Source organism: Ambystoma mexicanum, chromosome 5q (genome assembly GCF_040938575.1).
Source record: "Ambystoma mexicanum isolate Mex_15411 chromosome 5q, UKY_AmexF1_1, whole genome shotgun sequence".
Taxonomy (NCBI): Eukaryota; Metazoa; Chordata; class Amphibia; order Caudata; family Ambystomatidae; genus Ambystoma; species Ambystoma mexicanum.
The window spans coordinates 133,434,370-133,453,558 of record NC_090933.1 but is presented as its reverse complement, the minus strand read 5'-3'; the positions used below and the strand labels follow the sequence as shown (position 1 = coordinate 133,453,558).

The 19,189-nt window shown below is 46.4% G+C and overlaps 1 protein-coding gene across 2 annotated transcripts in view; it reads left to right on the top strand.

Annotated features, from left to right (window-relative positions):
- Positions 1 to 19,189, top strand: part of ATP9B (ATPase phospholipid transporting 9B (putative)) — a 3,609,114-nt gene that overhangs the window by 2,357,341 nt on the left and 1,232,584 nt on the right. The gene's annotated exons all lie outside the window — the stretch shown is intronic.

The following is a 19,189-nucleotide window of genomic DNA, read 5'->3' as shown; positions in this document are numbered from 1 at the left end:
TTGAGGACGCGCAAGTGCATGGGAGAAGGGGGAGGGGAAAAGTGCATGGAAGGGGGTAGAAGTGGAAAGTGCGAAGCAGAGGAGAAACAGATAAATAACAATAAAGAATAAAGGCAAAAACAGTGGTAATGCAGCCAGCAATTTGCAAGTGCTGGGTTCAAGGCAGCAGAGAGGGGTAGGTCTGATAAGTGCAGGAAGGAAAAGGGGGGGCTGTATGGGTACAGATATAGACCCCAGTACAAGGGGTGGCCCGGAGGCAGTGCGGGAGGGTGGCAGGGTGAGCAGGTACCTGGGCCCGAAGGACAGAGGGTGGGCAGGTGCACGGTGCCAAGAGAGAACAGATCAGCAGGGGAGAGGGGGAGTGAAGGCAGAAGAAAAGAGGAAGGTCTTGAGGTGATTCCAGAACCAGAGATGATTTTCCTCAAGTTTTAGAGTGGCAGGGAGGCTGTTCCAGAGGGAGGCCCCAGCTGAAGACAGAGATCTACCCCCAGCTCGTTTCTTTGAAAAACGACTGACCCGGAGGGAGTTGGAGGTAGAGGAGCGAAGAGCTCGAGAGGGGAGGTATTTGCGGAGGGACAGCTGAAGATATTTTGGACCCAGGCCCCAGAAAGCCTTGTATACAATGCAGAGGGTTTTGAATTTAATCCTTGCATCCACTGGGAGCCAGTGGAGAGATTTCAGAGCTGGAGAGATACGATCCCAGGGCTTGAGACCGAGGACAAGTCTCGCAGTCCTGTTCTGGATTAGTTGCAGAGGGCGGAGGTAGGAAGATTTAGAAAGAGGCTGTTACAATAGTCCAAGCTAGAGAGAACCAGAGCTTGGGATACCATGAGCTTCTGGGGGAAGGAGAAGAAAGGCAGAGTACCTCTGAGGAGGTGCAGTCGGAAATTTGACTTTTTAGAGACCTCCGAGATGTGGGCGGAGAAGGAAAGGGTGGAGTCAAAGATGACACCGAGGTTTTTAGCCTCGCAGGTGGGGGTAGGAGGAGGGCCAAGGGAGGCCGGCCAGAGAGTGAGGGGAAAGGATGGTGAAGGTGTGCTGATGAGGAGGATCTCCGTCTTGCTGGCATTCAGACAAAGATCATTGGCGGCACACCAATCTTGAATGGCAGTTAGGCAATCAGAGATGAGAGAGGGAGAGGAGGTGGCAGAAGGCAGCCTGAAAATGAGTTGAGTGTCGTCAGCGTAGCACTGGAAATTTGAGCAGAAAGCGGCAATGCAGTGGGTGAGAGTTGCCAGGTATTGGTTGAAAAGCCAGGGCGAGAGGTTAGACCCCTGGGGAACACCAGAGGTAGAGAGGAAGATAGATGAAAGGATATGCACAGAGCTCCATTTTTGTATGAATCATATATGTAAAAGTTTATATATTCCCTGCGGTTTCTTAAGTGCACGGTTGTGTATTCTACTGCAATGCTGCTGGTTATCAGAATGACCCAGCATCATTTGAAACTGCAAATAAAGGTACTCCACTCAAATGCTGTAGTTGATAGCAATTGAATATACAGAAAATAGCAAAAAAAGAAGTTAAATGTCATTTAAAGTTCAATAGCACAAATGCTTTATAATATGGCCAAAGCACCCCTTCCTCTAACACCTAACGTTTGCACCCTATACCTAGTCCTCATATACTCCTTTGCTCTCGCATGCCCACTGTATTGTAGCATCTTTCCATCAATGTCTGTGCTTTGTTGCTACCCAATCAGTTTTGCGCTCTGTCAAACCTGTAAAATATATAGATAGATTTGCATACATATATAAAAATTGGAAAAAAACAGGTCTCCCTGCATGGGTCCCTATGCTGTCAGTCATGCCTTGTGGGCCAATAAATCTACAAACTGGCTGTTTCTGAAGTGTAAAACAAGTGATATCCCACTTTAAGGTGTTTCAATTTCTGCCATGAAGTGTTCGCGGTTAGCCGTGGTCACAGGAATACCCATTTCTTTTTCAAAGCAAGAATATCTTTCGATTTGATAGGCAAGAACCCAGTTCCATTTGCATAATAACCCCACACATTTTAACACAAGTTTGTATAAGTGTGATCTGTTTTTTTTTTTTAAAAAATTCTTTTAACATTTCCTAACAATATGAATACAATGAAATATACAGTGTGACTCTAGCTGGATGCCTGCCGTTAGCTCCATCCTGGTGCCCTGAAATCCCCCGCAGTATTATCCAGCATAACTTCGCCAAGCATTGATGCAGCTTTCGCTGAATGCATAGCCCGGATTGCATGGAGAGAGGCACCTTGATCCTGATGCAATTTGCGGCGGAAAGGAGAACTTGCGCGCCGCCAATAGCGGAGACAACATGACAAGCGCAATGTCACTGTTTTGACCTACAGTGCCACTACGACACGTCAGCTTGTGTCCCAACACTGTGCCAGAAGCGCATACGGGACAGAGCTGCCCGGAGCTGAGGCGGGATGACCAAAGCCCGAGTGAGCTGAAGTGCCGGGTGCCTGAACTGAACAGAGGTGGGTGCCAGGGAGTGAGGTGTAGAGGGGACCAGTGACTCACCCCTGCTCAGGGGTGGGGGGAGACTAGAACACCGTCCGATAGCCAGCTGATTGGACACTACGGAGCATTATACAGGAATGCCGTGCCGCGGCACATTCTGACAAATAACGGGCAGCGGTGGGACAGCAAACACTGCAGATTCAACAACACAGACTCACAGGGGCATGGACTGGGCGAACAGCATGAGCTGCAGGTGGGACCGGGACTCGGATTAGCAGGACAGAGAAACATCTCACAGGGAACCTAATCCCCCCTGGAACATTGCTAGGGCCGAATCAAATTTTCGATTTGGAAGGTTATGGACCAGCACTCTTATTTCAATGTGAACACCAGTTATAAGGGTGACTACGCACTGCAGCTAGCGAAATCCACCATACTTCAGGAATAACGAGCGTCCTACACTGGTCCTAAATTCAAGCTATACTCTCTCTGCAGTCTGCCAGACCTGCACCAGCCCTACAAAATATCTTTCCCATGCCCCAACCACCAGCCGGCCTGACCGCATACACGTCTAGCTTCAATTAATTGTAAGAGGCGCTTCACCGGAGAGGATTCTACTCCTTTCCACTCTAGAACCGGCAATAGCTCGATATCAATTGCGCTTATTGTGTTTGCTGTTCACACCACTGACCTTGGAGCAACCCCGGACTCGTCTGACAGTTGATCTGCGGTGGGGGACCGCTTGGGGTTACCCATTGACCAGGACTGCCATGACTTTAAGAAATGGCGAAGTTGGGTGTGAACCCCAAGGCAAGCGATATAAAAGCGCAACTAGGCTTGTAGGAGATAGAGAGGGGCAGCAAGGAAATGCACACGGAGATCCACCATCCTCCAACTGGACCCATTTGCCCCAATCCATCATTCACTGAGGAAGATCTTATGGAAATGAACTCTAAATTGAAACAAGATCTCACGGCAGAGTTCAAGTCTGCGAAAGACGCATGGTCAAGACAACCGCAGAACTCAAATCTCAGATGAATGAGGTTGAGAACACGATGTGCGATCAGGCACACAAACAGGCTGAGCTGACGAACAGAGTAGACCAATACCTTACTGAATGCGTGCAAGACTTGTTCTGGTTCCTTATAGATGTCCCAGACACCACATCTTTAGAACTGGATAGTATACACTAGGTCTATTCCTCAATGCAAGAACGGCGTAATCTAATACCGGATGTCATCTCTGGAGTTCACTATTTTCGACAGAAGGAAGAAATGATGACAGCAGCCAGGAAGAAGGAGCCCGTTGAATTCCGGGGAACAAAGCTAGTCCTCTACCATGAAGTTTCTCCTCGGATTTAGCGAACAGACGCAAATTGTATATAGACACAGCCCGGCTGCGATCGCAGAATGTTAAATACAGCTGGGGATTACCCTGTAAACTCTTCTCTGAATATCAAAACCAGAAATATGCAATTGGCTCAGAAGAAGAGGTATCGGAATTAATGGACACTGCTCTGGATCATGATTCTGGGGAGGCGGACGTAGAGACTGATGTAGACAGGACCGCCAGAGGCAGCTACAGGAGGCCCAGGAGGAGGCGGCTCTCTGGGAATCTGGGCCCATTCCAGGGTGGGGTTAGGGTGTCCCTACTTGAGACCATCATCAACTTCATTACCACCTTGTTGTACTTACGTACAGGATCAGGCACTAGGAACCAGTGTAGGTTTCTCCCTAGAGACCGGACTACACGTAGAATCAATGTGCAGTACAGTGGCTAGAATGAAAGAGCAAGTGCAACCACACACACCAAGCTAGAAAAAAAGAAGGGAACAGAGTGTTAGATCAAAGAAACAATAGGCGAGTGAAATGTATGCACAGTGATATCACTAACCTTGTATGAATGCAAGTGGATCTTGGATGTGTGAATTTCCTATCAGGATTCCTGGACTGAATAAGCAACCGGAAAGGACTGGTAGCTTAGTATGTTAATAGGGATTCCGTCAAAATGACCGAATCCAAATGACCTGCACCACCAAATTACCGAAAATAGATACTACTAAATGTTCTACTGACTAAATGTTTGTAGGACATTTAGTAGTATCTATTTGGTGGTGTAGATCTTTTTTTGTTCTTTTTTTTTGGGTCGGAACAGCTGTCCCTGCAGTTGACCCGACCCCAACAATAAAAAAAATAAAAAAGGCTGCGGGGGTTTGAGGGTACACCCCTGCAGCTGACCTGAAAAAAAAGGATCCTGCAGCGCCGGTTCCCGATCACGGGAGTGAAAGGGAACTGGCCTTGAAGGGACCTGCGAGACTTAAGGAAAGGTAAGTAGGAGGGTGGGCAGGGGTGTGGAGGTTGGAGGTGGATTAGGGTTTCTTTAGATTTGGGGTTGTTTTACCTTGAATGACCGAATGGGAAATGTACAAACAATTTTGCATTATGTACATTTCTCATTCGGTCATTTCCGTTGCAATTATTTCTGCTGCAGTAAAACAACCCCAATTCTGTTAATAGGGGCTAACGCGACAGAACGAGGATGTGCTAAATAGTTCATCAAAGGTTAAATCAGCATAGCGTCCAAATCTGTGAAAAGTGTCTCTTACAATCCAATCCAGTAGGTATGTGTTATTAACAGGGAATCTTTGTGATAGGGAAACATTGCACTCTTTTGGTGGTGAAAAATAAGTAATGAGAGGGTTCAGGATAGGAGTAAAAGGAAAAGAGGAGCAAGGCACAGGAGAAAGGTACCTATGCGTTGGAGAGGTAACGTTGATGTCAGATAGGGATTGAACGTAGAGTATCCAGGGACGTTCTGATTCCAGATACCAATCAGCAGCGTTGGAGCAGACAAGGAGAAAGCAGTCAGAGATCCAGGAACGTACTGTGTCGCGATGTCCAAGCCGATAAGGTGCAGGCAATGAGAAGTCCGGGGCCGTGCTGTAGTCGGGAAAGCGGAAGAGTAACAGCTGATCAGCTGGGAAGCAAGGAGGCTCCAAAGCGACTGCGGTAGAACGTGGAAACAGCAAGACGTAAGGCAGGAGCACAGGAATTCCTGGAAGTTCCGAAAGACAAAAGGCAATCGCAAGTAACCGAGCAGTAACACAACTTCAATCAGAAGTGTTGGAACTGTGTTATGAGCAATGAATAAAGATCAAGAAGGGAACTGGTGTATGAGCAATGAATAAAGATCAAGAAGCGGTCAGGTGACCATGTAGCCCATGTCGTATCCTCAGCCACAGGGCTCGCCCAGCAGGATACGCGCATGCACAGCTGTCCCACAGTCAAATTTGTTGCCTGGACAACGGGACGTGAAGGGTTCTATACTGGTGCACACGAAACTGTGATACACACCATGGCAGTTGCCACGGACGCGTCCGTAGCAAGCGATTCCTGGGTAATCTGCGCCGTGAGGAACACAGCCCATGGCCAACTATGACACACCTGCTACACACAACCTGAAACTCGGTGGTTCCCGTCAGCTCCAGCATTGTGAACTGGAAGCTGACGAGGGCTGACAAAAATGTAATCTGTTTTACTCATCATTGTTGTGGGGAAAGTTTAGGGGGAGGGAAGGTTGCTGTGATGGGATGGCACCCAGAAAGAGGAGATTGCAACAGTTAGGAGCTGGAAGCTCATGAGTTGCAAAGTTGTGATTAAAAGGGGTTGGGGGGTTGGGAGTTTGGTTTATCCCAGTTTAGTGCCTGCACAGATGGGATGGGCGATTGCACTTCTGCAGGTCCCTGTGAGGGGGCCCCTCTGCAAATAAGTTGGATCTTTGAAGGTCAAACTCATGGTGTACGTTACCGGCAATCATTTATGTCCTTTGGGTTTTCTTTTTGTTTTACTTGCTCTTTTGCTGAATAGTAAACAAGCTGTCCTGACGATGCTTCCTAGCAAGGATCCCTGTGTCTCTCACTTGTTCCTAGGAACAGAATTTTGGCCCGGGGTGATTCATGATGGTGATACCTGACATCTCCTGTCTGATCCTGAATGTTCAGGGTCTAAATTCTCCAGCGAGGCAGAACATTTCTTTTACTGAGACTCTCCTCTGAGGAGGCGGATCTGGTGTTTCTGCAGGAGACCCATCTGCTAAGAGGATGAGAAGCGTATCATTACCAAAGTGTTTCCGTAAATATATTTCGAATGGATTGTGTCCTCCCACGTATTCCTCGGAAAAATTATTTTCACCAGAAGGCGCTGTGCTCGAGGTCGCAGCGTCGATGTCCCCCGAGGGCTGCCATGGAGCGGCAACGTCATCCATAGTATAAAGGGCTTGAGTCGCGACCTTTGGCTTCAGTTCCGTTGTTCCGATAGCTACTGCTTCGTGTCATGAAAACAACGCTTCAGTTTGTCTGCGTAATGTCTTCCTCGTCAAATCCTTCCACACCTAAAACTGGCTTTAAGAAATGTCAGAAGTGCGGGAAGAAGATGTCGATCAACGACCCCCATCGAAATTTCCTCTGGTGTTTGGGCCCGGACCATCAGGTCAACGAGTCCGGTTCCCGTCAGGCTATGACCAACAAGGCTTGTAAGGAACTTGGAGGTAAACTGGCGGTAAGGGAGGAATCCTCTAAGTCTTCTTCGAGAAAGGTAAAAGAATCGAGAGAATCGAGTGAAAAATCTCAACGTAGGTCGAGGAAATTGGGATTGAGAAGTTGTTCGAGGAAATCTTCCGCTTCTTCGTCTAAAAGATTGAAGAAAAGATGACACCTATCTCCTTCGTCCTCTTTTTCGTCAGCTGACGCAAGGGTTATCCCGTACCCTTCAAAACATGATTCCGCCCAAAAATGGGAGGCCTTTAGGGCTTCGATAATGAACATTTTCGAGAACGCGGCTCAGACCCCCTTGAAAAAGTCGCGTGGCGACCATGCCCCATGTCACTCCAAAAGTGACAGCGGGAGGTCAAAGACCAGATGCGCGAAATCCAACAACAAGTCATCGAGGGTGTCGTCGAAAGAAATTTCTCCGACACCTTGTAAAGAAAGATCAGACCTAGCGGTGCATAAATCGGAGGTGTCGACTAACAAGATTGCGCCAGGAATCCACCCGCCATCGAAGTCGATGTTGAAGGATACTTTGACGCATCTGTCAAAAGCTCTTTCGAAGATGGCGTTGACGCCTTCCTCGACTGTTTCAAAGGCTCCTTCGACATTGTCGAAGCCAGTGACAATGACATTGATGCCACGACGCCATTGTCGAGGCCAACATTAATTCCGGCGCCAAAATCAACACCTTTGTCGAAGCCGAGGTCGGTGCCTATTGAGTCACCCACCCAGAAAGATATACCAACCACAACCTAGACAAGACTTTTTCAGGTCTATTTCATCCATTTATGAGGAGCATTACTCTGAAGAGGGCATTATCCCAGCTGGAGTGAAAATTGGGACTCGAGAGAAGGCAAGATCCGACTATTGGAGAAGGGAATTAAGTTGGATGTGGAATCGATATGGGCGTGCATCATGGGAGGTATTCACTAGACCCCGCAACTTAAAGCATGTTAGCAAACTCAAGGACCTGGCCTACATTCTGGCCAAAAGGAGAATAGGCATGGGATGGAAAACTTCTTACAGACCCAGACTAGAGGTGTGGTGGAATGATCTCCTGAAATGGGCAGATGCCGAGACAATAGCATGGTATGAGGCGGCTAGCAGGGGGGGGGGCGAAGTGGGACCCCTGATGGCATGGAGACAAATGGTAACCACATTGTAGGGATCCTCCCTTGCCGAATCCAGTGAATGTGATACGTCCTAGAACGAGGAAGGGGATTAGCCCCCTGAGAAGGGCAACCTGTGAACCTGAGGTGAAAGCTCGAGTTAAAGGGGGGAAGACAGTAATAAACAACAAGGACATGTAAGCTATGAAGCAAATAACCGAAACTGTCGGGTGTGTTGGTTGTGTTTTTGTTTTGTTGTAAAAAACCAATAAAAATTAAAAAAAACAACAAAAAGAATTGGGACTAGAGATGTCCCTGAAGAATTAATAGATCCTAGATTCAAGATGGCTGACCTGTATGAATGCCTACAAACAGAACAGCCAGTGGCCTGAATACTTCTCCTGAAGTAGATGTTGATAGACCCGGCCCTGCAGACCATGCAGACTCTGGGTACAGAAATTTGATGAATAGGGTTATTGAGTTCATGGGATGGAAATCTAGTTCCCCTAGATCAAGATCAAGATGACATGACGGACATCCTTAATGAGGGCTCTCAAAAGGACCGTGTCCGAACCTTTCGTAAAGCATTACAAAAAAGGGTCATGGCCACATGGAAAACCCCAGATTCTGGCCCAGCTGTAAATAGAAAATTCGTAAGGAAGTACAGGCCTTCCTCTTCTGACCCAGAATACCTAGCCTGACAGCTTAGTGGTGCAGGCAGCCACATCTACCAGGCATTCTGCCTACCCTTCGATCCCCCGGATAGGGACGACAAAAGTATTGATACCTGGGCCCGGAAGGTTTTTTTCTTTGGGCAATATGGCCGTAAAATCGATGAATGTGACTTGCACCCTTGCAAGATTCACTCAGATCCTGTGGGATTGTATGATGGCAGCGGCTGAACACATTCCTGAAGGCGAGGAACGGAAAGGTTTCCTTGCAATCATCAGAGATGGAAAGGAGGCTATGGGGGAATACCTCCAATCAGGATTGGACACTGCTGACTGCATAAGCAGGTCCATGGCGTCTAGCACAGTCCTGTGCAGGTTTGCATGGCTGAGGAAATCTGGTTTTGCACCGGATGCGCAATCCAGATTACTCAATATGCCTTTTGATGGCTTGAGGTTGTTTGGCAGCAAGGCTGACGAAAGTTTAGAAATGCTTCAGATCTCGAAAGCGGCGGCTAAATCACTTAGTTCCTCTATAAAACAGCCTCAACAACATTCCTACTCAGGGTCATCTTCCTGGAGGAACGGCACTTTTCAATTCTACTCCCCATTTGGGAGAAGGAAAGGACAGGACAATCAAAAAGGACAACAAAGAAAATGTCCTTGTGGTGGAAGAGGAAAGAGTGTTAGATCAGCCCCAGCAGCGGCAACTGTCCCCTCAGCCGCTGCTGCAGCTGCTGCAAAGCCACTCTGAGGCCTTGACCCACAAGTTGGGAGGCAGGATCACTCGGTATCTGAACGAATGGCGGGGCATTACTTCAGATGCCTGGGCACTAGAAACAGTGGCCAATGGTTACTGTCTTCCGTTTCAACAAGAGCCTCTGCATCATCCATCGGGAGCCAGCTCGGTCAAAATTCCAGAGCCGCTCCATGTGCAGGAGATTGTAACCCTGTTAGAGGAAAGTGCAATAGAACAAGTACCTGTATAGGAGAGGAACAAGGGTTGGTACTCCCCTTATTTTCTCATTCCCAAGAAGGACGTAGGATTGAGACTCATCTTGGACTTAAGAAATTTGACCAAATTCCTCAGGAAGGACAAGTTCAACAAACATGGTGACCCTTTCTCAGATCCTTCAGGCTCTCCAACTCCAAGACTGGTTGGTTTCATTGGACCTTCAGGATGCTTGCTTTCGTTTGCCGATCCATCTCAAGCACAGAAAGTACCGGAGGTTCGCGATTGGCGGTTCTTATTATCAGTTTCGAGTTCTACCATTTGGTCTGACCTCCGCCCAAGGGTTTTCACCAAGCTGATGGCTGTGTTGGTGGCAGTGAGTCCCAGGAGAGGGGGGATTCACGTCTACCGTTACCTGGACAATTGCCTAATCAGGGCAAGTTCACCCGAGCGAGCCCAGGAACATCTGACCATGACCTGCCACTTCTTGCACAGTCTGGGCTTCTCCTTCAGTTACAAGAAGTCACAAATGATTTCACTCCAAAAGCTCCAATTAATCGCAGCATTCTTGCTGCAGATGGTAACAAAGTTTCAAAATGCCCAACATCTGCTGGCCTTCGATTTTCTGAGGTTGCTCGGCCTCATGGAATCCTGCAATAGGCTGAGATACAAGGATTGGCACCTCAAAGATGACGTAATGGAGATTTTGCTTTTGGCCAGAAGGCCAGCAACAAAATCCTTGTACCAGTGTCGTTGGAACAAGTTCAGTAACTGGTGCAGGGATAAGGATGTGGATCCATTCTTATGTAGTACTCCTACAGTACCTTCTTTCCTTTTACACTTGGCCAATTTGGAGCTCCAAGTTGGTACAATAAAAGGATATTTAGCATCGCTATCTATTTTTAAGCGCTCTTCAGAAGAAGTGTCTTACTTCAAAACACCCTTGATTATTCAGTTCCTAAAAGGACTCACAAAATGTGTACCCTCCAACCCCTTTTCAGGTACCCGTCTAGGATTTAAATTTAGCTTTAAAATTCCTTACATGTATTCCATTTGAGCCCTTACATTCTTGCCCGTTAAGGTTCCCTACTTTGAAAAAAACTCTACTAGTGGCAATTACATCAGCCTGCAGGGTGAGTGAGTTGCAGGTGCTTTCTTGTAATCCTCCTCACAATATTTTCCATAGGGACAAAGTTACTCTTAAGGTCAAACCTGCTTTTTTACCTAAAATAGTCTCTCACTTCCACCTGTCACAGAATATTACCTTACCTTCTTTCTATCCTCCTCTGCATGCAAGTAAGGAGGAAGAAAGGCTGCACAGACCGTACCTGAAAAGGGCTCTGTTTCTTCATCTCCAGATTGGCTAAATTTCGACAAAGTGACCAACTCTTTGTCAGTTATCCTGGACACAAATTGGGTCTAGCGGTATCAAAATAGACGCTGTCCAGATGAATAATTTTGGCTATTATAAATTGGCTGGTAAGGAGCTTCGAGATGGGCTAAGGGCCATTCAACTAGGGGCATGGCGACTTCAAAGGCTCTTCAGAGAGGAGTCCCGGTGCAAGACATTTGTGCAGCGGCCACCTGGTCGTCAATGCACACCTTCATGATGCACTATTGCTTGTAGTCGACATCATCTCAAGGTGCCTTTTTTGCAAAAGCTGTCCTTCACACGGTTCATGAATAATATTTCTGGTTCTCCCTTTCCGAATGCATACTGCTTTTGGAGCCTATCTAAGAAGAGGAATACGTGGGAGGACACAATCAATTCGAAGAACAAGTTACTTACCAATTGTAACGTTCTTTCGATTGGATGATTCTCCCATGTATTCCTCATCAACCCTCCCAGCCTACCCCACTGTACAGTTTACGCTAGTTGCTCTCTAAATTCCTTAAGAGCTGCAGGTCAATGAATACCTGGTCACCTGATGCACTCCAACATATCGTAAAAACGGAACTGAAGCCAACGGGCGGTGCTCTAGCCCTTTATACTACGGATGACGTCGACGCTCAATGGCAGCCCTCAAGGGACATCGACGCTGCGACCTCGAGCACAGCGCCCTCTGGTTAAATGTTTTTTCTCTGAAGCAGCAAAGCTGGAAGATACAAATATCTAAGATGAGGAATACGTGGGAGGAACATCCAATCGAAAGAACGTTACAGTTGTTAAGTAACTTGTTCTTCGCAACTAGTGGCCTTAAAAAAAGGGGTGTGGCCATCATGGTCCACTGGGCCCTAATGTGGCTTACACTAGAGGTTTTAAGTGATACAGAAGGGAGGCACTTGCTTCTCAAGGGCTGTTTTGGGGATTATAATCTTAAATTGGGGACGTTCTATAGCCCCCTCGAAAAACAGCCGGACTTCCTGGAGAAATTTTCAGAGACTCTGGCAGACTTCTTAGAAGGAGATATCATATTGGGAGGGGGCTACAATAGTGTGGTGGACCCGACCACTGGCCCCTACCACAAATGATAGAAACAATTATTACGCCTTGACAACACATTTGAGGGAATTCTCGTTGATTGAGGCATGGCGTTTTTTCCACCCCGCAGAGAGGGAATACACCTTCTAATCTGCGATACATGGGAGGGGGGGTTCTCCAGATTTGATATGTTTGTTATCCAATACGCTCATCCGGTTGGTCACGGGAATAGAGATTCTTCCGACAGCACTTAAAAATCACTCCCCAGTAAATTTGAAAATAGATCTCAGCCAGGGTTCGCCGAAGCAGAAACCCCTGTGGAGATTCAACGAGGCCATATTAACAGACACTGTATCTGGCACAATATGAGGAAGCTATGTTTCATTATTTCCAGGAAAATGTCACACAGGGCATGACTGCATGAACTGTGTAGAACACAGGGAAAGCAGTCATTTGGGTTATTATAGGTCAATCAGTGACCTGGAGTAGAAACCAAAAAATACATCGGACGAATTTAGAGGAGATGGTCCGAAACAAAGAAAGGTTACACGCAATGAAGCAAAGTAGGCCCTCCCTACAGGACCGTAGGATAGCTAGACGGGCATTAGAAATGCATATGATGGGTAGGACGGCCCAATCTATACTCGGGACGAAATAATACTTTTATTTCAGGGGTAACAAGGCGAACAAACTACAGGCAGCTGAACTTAAGAAGGCGGCCACTCGCAATTATATTAGCGCTCTGAGGGACGAGACTGGGAGGCAAGTGACCACAGAGGGAGAGAAACTGCAGATTATGGAAGCTTTCTTTCGAAGGGTGTCCGCCCCTCATCTGGCTGATCCTACTAAATTAGGGACTTTGTTAGGCAGGCACAGCTCCCTCGAATTTCTGACATCATGAAAGAATATCTAGAGCATGCTATCTCTGCTCAAGCAGTAGCCCAGGCTATACCTTTGCTCCTGGCGGGTAAAACCCAGGCCTTAGGTTCACTAACAGATTCTATAAGGTATTTGCGGCCCATTTAATCCCACAACTCACTAATTTATTCAATTTCTTCTCCGAATCTGGGAAAGTCACTGATTCTATGGCGGAATCTTTAACCACGTTACTCCTGAAAAAGACCCAGAAAACTGCACCTCCTATCCTATCGTCCCATAGCCCTCCTGAATACCAATGCAAAAATGTATAGCAAAATCTTAGCCACAAGACTGGGAGAGATTCTCCCGCACCTCATTAATGAAGACCAGACAGGATTTATTAAAAACATGGGAGCACATGATGATATTCGGCGGGTGGTTGACTTAGTGGCATTTGCCCCAAATTCCCTGAGGGCTTATCACTTCTTTCGCTAGATGCTCATCGAACCATTGGCATTATGTCTTGGGACTTTCTACAGGCAGTATTGCCTGCATATGGTTTTGGTCCTAGTTTTACCAAATTAATATTAGCCGATTTCCAAGTCCCATGTACTATAATTAAGGTAGACTGGCAAAACACCATCACTTCCCCTAAAAAGGGACACAAGACAAGGTTGCCCTTGGTCCCCTTTGATTTTTGTATTGGCCTTAGAACCCTTAGCACAAATGTTTCGGAGTAACCCACACATACCAGGACCCACACATGATGGGAATACACAAAGTGGCGTTATACACTGATGATGTTATTTCCTTAATTCAGAGACCTAAGCTGTCGATCCCACCTTTACTAGAGCTCTTGGAGAGATTTCACACAGTGTCAGGCTTCCGAATAAATCATCAAAAGTCAGTTGACCTGACAGTAAAACGCCTGAAACTTGCCAAGTACTGCCATTGGCTTTGCCTTTTTGATGCAACGACAATGAGATCACATACTTGGGGTACACATTAACAAAACGTATAACACTCTTTTCGGGGCCAACATGTCTGCCCTTTGGAGGGAGACTAAAGCCACTCGAAAAAGATGGGAAATGCAAGAAATTGTCATGGCTGGACAGAGTCAGTGCCATCAAAATGGCAATGCTCCAGAGACTCCTGTTTGTGATCCAGGCATTACCAGTCCTTATCCCTGAGAAAGATCTTATAGTTACAGAAGGTAATAGGGCAATTTATCTGGAAAATGAAGGCCCCTATAATTGCATGCCATGTACTCCTGAGATCGAAAGGGATGGGAGGAATAGGGGTCCTGTCTGTGCAAAGGTATTTCTGTGCAGCGTAGATTGCGCTGATGCTAGAGAGCACTTTAGAAGAAAGGAACTCGAAGTGGAAGATAATACAGCAGGGCTGCTCTCACTCTTCTTTAGCACACCTGCCTTTTTTACCAAAATCGGTCTGGGCACTTCTGTTGGAATCCACCCGAACTACCCTTATGGTTTGGGATAAGGCCTGTGGACAATTGGGGATTAAAATGGACGTTGGCCCCCTATCACCAGTATTACCGAACCCAGACTTCTCCCCCCGGCATGGTGAGCAGGAATTTGTACAGTGGGAAGTATCCAGATCTCTGAGGCTTAGGGTCTTGTATAGGGAAGACCCTCCCCTCACATTTGTTGAATGCAAAGAGAAGCTCTCGAGATTGACTGCTTCTGATAGTGCCAAATTATATATTGGGTCTCCAATAGATGAGTGGTTCAAGCTAGCACACGTACAACTACAGGGCTCGAACTCCAGGTTTCAGAGGGCCAGGAACTGCAGAAAATCTCCAGTTGTTATCATCTTCTAGAAAAGGCCTCAGTAGAGGATTAGCTCCCGTATATGATACGCTGGGAAAGGGAAATGGGGACTGAGCTCATGGCAGACTCCTGGCAGAAAATCTTGAGATGTACAGTGTTCAAGGAGTGTGCTTGAAAAATGCTACCGTTGGTACATGACCCTGAAACGACTAGACCGGATCCTACCTGAATACTCAGATCACGGTTGGCATGGTTGTGGGCAACTGGACGACCTCGCGGACATGTTGTGGCGATGTCCCATAATTCAAACGTACTGGCAAGAAATTCAGTCGAGAATAAAAAGGATCACTGGGAGCCTGCTTCCTATGTGCCCCCTTACTATTTTATTGGGAGATGTCCCGGTGGTCCTTTCTTGCATCTGGCCCCAGGGCAGAACTTATTGCACAGCTATTGTTGGCAGTTAGACTGAATCGGGCGCAATTTTGGAAAACAACTGGAGGGCCAATTAAGTCATATTGGCGGGTCAAAATATGGGAATTAGTGGCAATGAAAAAACTGACCGCACATGTTACAGGGGCTATGCCTCGCTTTATTCTAACCTGGGCCCCCTTTCTTGAATTTATGCAGGACATGGGACACATGTTTTATTATCCACAAACACAGAAACACCTGTTTCAAGACTGAGAAAATGGGGGCTAGCAGAGACTCGGGGGTGGGGGGGAGGCGCGGGTGGATATTTAACAGGAGATTACACAACTGAAGCACTGCGCAAGACTTAGGAAAAACAGAGATATTGGCAATACCAGCTGTTTGTTACTTTATTATGTTATTACTGCTTTATTTGCTTCATTATCATTATTTGGGTGGGTCTATATTGTTCTGAAAATAGGTTTTGTTGCCTGCATTTGGAAGTCATGTGGTTGCTGTTTGACGGCTTTGTTCATCGAGACTTTAATAAAAAAGATAACTGTAAAAAACAAAATATACAGTGTGATTAGTTTGTATATAGGCTGCTGACTGAAACCTGTTGTCCACTAGCGCAAAATAGCTTTCTAGTTGTTTGCCCTGTCGATTCTTGACTCAAATGAAAAATATCAGGTGCAACATTATTTTAAAAAAAAGTAAACAATAAGTGCCAATAGATGGAGAAAAAAATAACTAAAAATAAATCAGGTTAAATACATACAGAAACAATGCTAAAATAAATACCTTAATAACGGGAAAAGGAATCATGTTGAACTTTAAAATGTGAAACACGTGTTTTATTTATAGATATCCATTGGCGCATATGATAAATATTGATGGTAATCAACTAGAGTACATACTTTCGCTCTATTTTGATCTATCATGTGGGCCTGCTTGGACATCCAGTTTCTTTGTCCTTTTCCAACCCACGCTAAACAGATGAATGCGTCTTTTGCAAAAAGGTGCTATAATAGAACACACCTCTCCATGTATGGCAGCCTACATGGCTTTTGTCTCGATGGGCCCTTTCTATTGTGGAAGAATATTACAAATGCAGGATGCTCACGCAGTATGGTTACAAAGAGAGTTCATGCTAATGCTCAGTTCAGCCTGGGATCAGATTTATACGCTTTCCAGAAACAGCTCACTGAAAATGATGTTGCGTATTTAGGCCGGGCTGTGTTTCTTCTGCTTTACATCAGAGTCTCAGGACAGGGTGAAAATCCTATTTGATGGTAAGCACTGTCCTATCCTGTTTTGATTTATCTAGACTCCTAGGATATCAACTATAGGTATCAAACATGTCTTTGCATACTGTGGTGAGCTGGAGTGCGGTGTCGGACAAAGGGGTGGCATGTTTTAACAGGTTTTACTTGTAAAGATAAATAAAATGTCCTACTCCCTATTTCTAAAGGGGTATCCCTGCCTAAATAAATATCAACATGGGTGCTCGTCATCAGGATGTTTGTTAAATGAAAAGTGTCCGTCCTCTGTCCAAAAACCTACTCTAACCCTACAACTAGTTTACAAAAGGGTTCAACATCCAAATGAAAGCAATACCAGGAGAATTACTCTCTTCTCTTGGTAAACTGGCTCAGTCTTTATCTCTTTTCCAACAATCGTTTGCACTAGCCTCTGATTCAACAAAGAGCATGTGGTCGGGAGAATGACTCCCTTCTCCTGACCCGCCAAGCACCGCCTTGAAGGCTGTCTTGGAATATTCTTTAGCAATCTAGTTGGTTTTTCATTACACTGAAAAGTTGAATCTTAGTGTTTTTCCAGTGCACTGCCAACTGTGAGAAACCTGAAGGTGTCTCCCTGACAGGTCCCCGGGGATCTGTCATCCAGGTGGCCAGGGCGTGGAAATCGCTATTGGATCCAGTTCCTGGAGGTGGACAGTGCGGGAGGACATGCTTTGAAGCACTTCACTTGTGTATAAGCGCTTTACAAGTAAACAATTGCAATTACAATTTACAATTACCTGGATGGGGGTGTTCCTCAGGGAGTGTGGGACACCGTCGGGTGAGACACGGTATCCCCTTCCTTCTAACACCTTTTCCCCCATCCTACCCTGTAGAATATTTTGAAGCTCCAATCCCCCACCCCCCTTTCCAATACGAACACTTTCTTAAACCGTAACACAGCGGACTGACACCAGAGCCATTTACCTGACATGTCCCAACACAAGGGTCAGGCAGAGTTAGGTAATTGACAATAACCATGCACGCCTGATGGCCATTTACCTTCCCCACAGGGATAAAGGCGGAGCACAAGAGCACACTTGGAGCAAGGCTGAATGCACGAGGAGACAGCTACACTAAACCGGCAGTTCAATTGAAGTAGAAAGGCGCTGAGACCTGGAAGGATGACGAAGGGGGAACTGCCCTTGCCCTTTGCAATTCAGACCCGCAAAGCCTCCGAAAAGTGAATTACAAGACCGGGAATTGCAGCTGATGTGTGGAGTGACAGATGTCAACGGTGCACAGGGGCCTCCCGCATTGATAACACAGGTGGGGAGAAACACCGGCTACCATGGGACCATCCTTGACTCCAGAAGCAAGCCAAGCCAGCGGACCCGACATAATCAGTGAGTCGAAGGAAGCTGATAGCGAACCGAATAATATTGAGCCCAAGGTTGCAAGCGGCAACCTTTGATGAACGCAAGAACTTGAGAACAAAGAACCTGTGTGTGTTTGAACTTTTGGGGGAAGCCTAGAGAAGGGCCAGCTGCAGAGTGGTCAGGCACCACAGGAGTGCTCATTCAAAGGTCTCTCGCTTGCCCCTTTTGCATTGTAACTGCAAGTACAAGAAGGCCATAGGAAAGGGCGGCGTGAGTTATCGGAGTGGTCCTCCAAGGGTCACGTCAAATCACTTGTACACTCGAAAGTCTCTGAGCCATTGCCAAGAGAAAGCTAAGGGAAGTGAATCCTGCATTGTGAGAATGTAAAGTGAACTGTATATTTGGCAAACGTGAAACCCGGTTTGAGGGATGCACGCGAGTTGGGATGAAGAGTAACACACACGTGAATACTGTGAAGACAAGAGTGAACTCGGCCGAGGGTTGTCCGCAGTGGGAAGTTGCAAGCTGCATTTAAAAGGCTGTAACAAACCCAACGGAGGGAGGCCCAAGTTGCAAGAGGGATCCGAGCCTGGCAGAGGGAGATACAAGGGGCGAAGAGCAATCGCCTAAGGTACAAGATTATCGAACAAACTTTTGTTTGTTTGTTGTTTTGATACATCAGGCCTTCTAAGGCAAGAGACTTTGCAGAGAAGAGACTTGGCCTCTCAAGGTGCTGAACTGTAATTGTGCTGGAGAGGCCCAGGAGTGTGCTGTGCTCAGAAATCTCGCCTTGTCCCGTGTTTAAAACATGGGGAAGGGAGACCCAACCATACCATCCTGACTTTTCATTTTGTTAACACTTCTTGCTTTTCTGGTGAACATTATCCCACACTCTTTTTTTGTAATTTAGTGGTAAGGATTGGCAATACCTTTTTTGTTTAGTATAGGCCCTTTCAGGGATGTCATTTCACCAAAATGCCAGAGTAAGCGAAAGTGACATCACACGACCCTTGAACTCTGATAACATCACAGGAAGTGATGTCATTTGACCCCACCCTGAGGTGACATCACGGGAAGTGATGGAACATGACCTTTCACCCCTTGACAAAGCAGGAACTGGCAACACATAGCATTGTTCCTAAGCACACTATGAAAAATATGGTTACGATATCACTATAATGTGATATACATTTCATACAAGAATGGATCACCATATGTATCGTTAATATCAGTGTGTATAGGCCCATATTACCAAATTACTGTGAATGCACGCAGACTTCCAAGGCCAAATGATAATGATGTGTTATTATATAGCACTTGCGCTTAAGCGCTTTATATCGAACAAATATACATACAATATCACC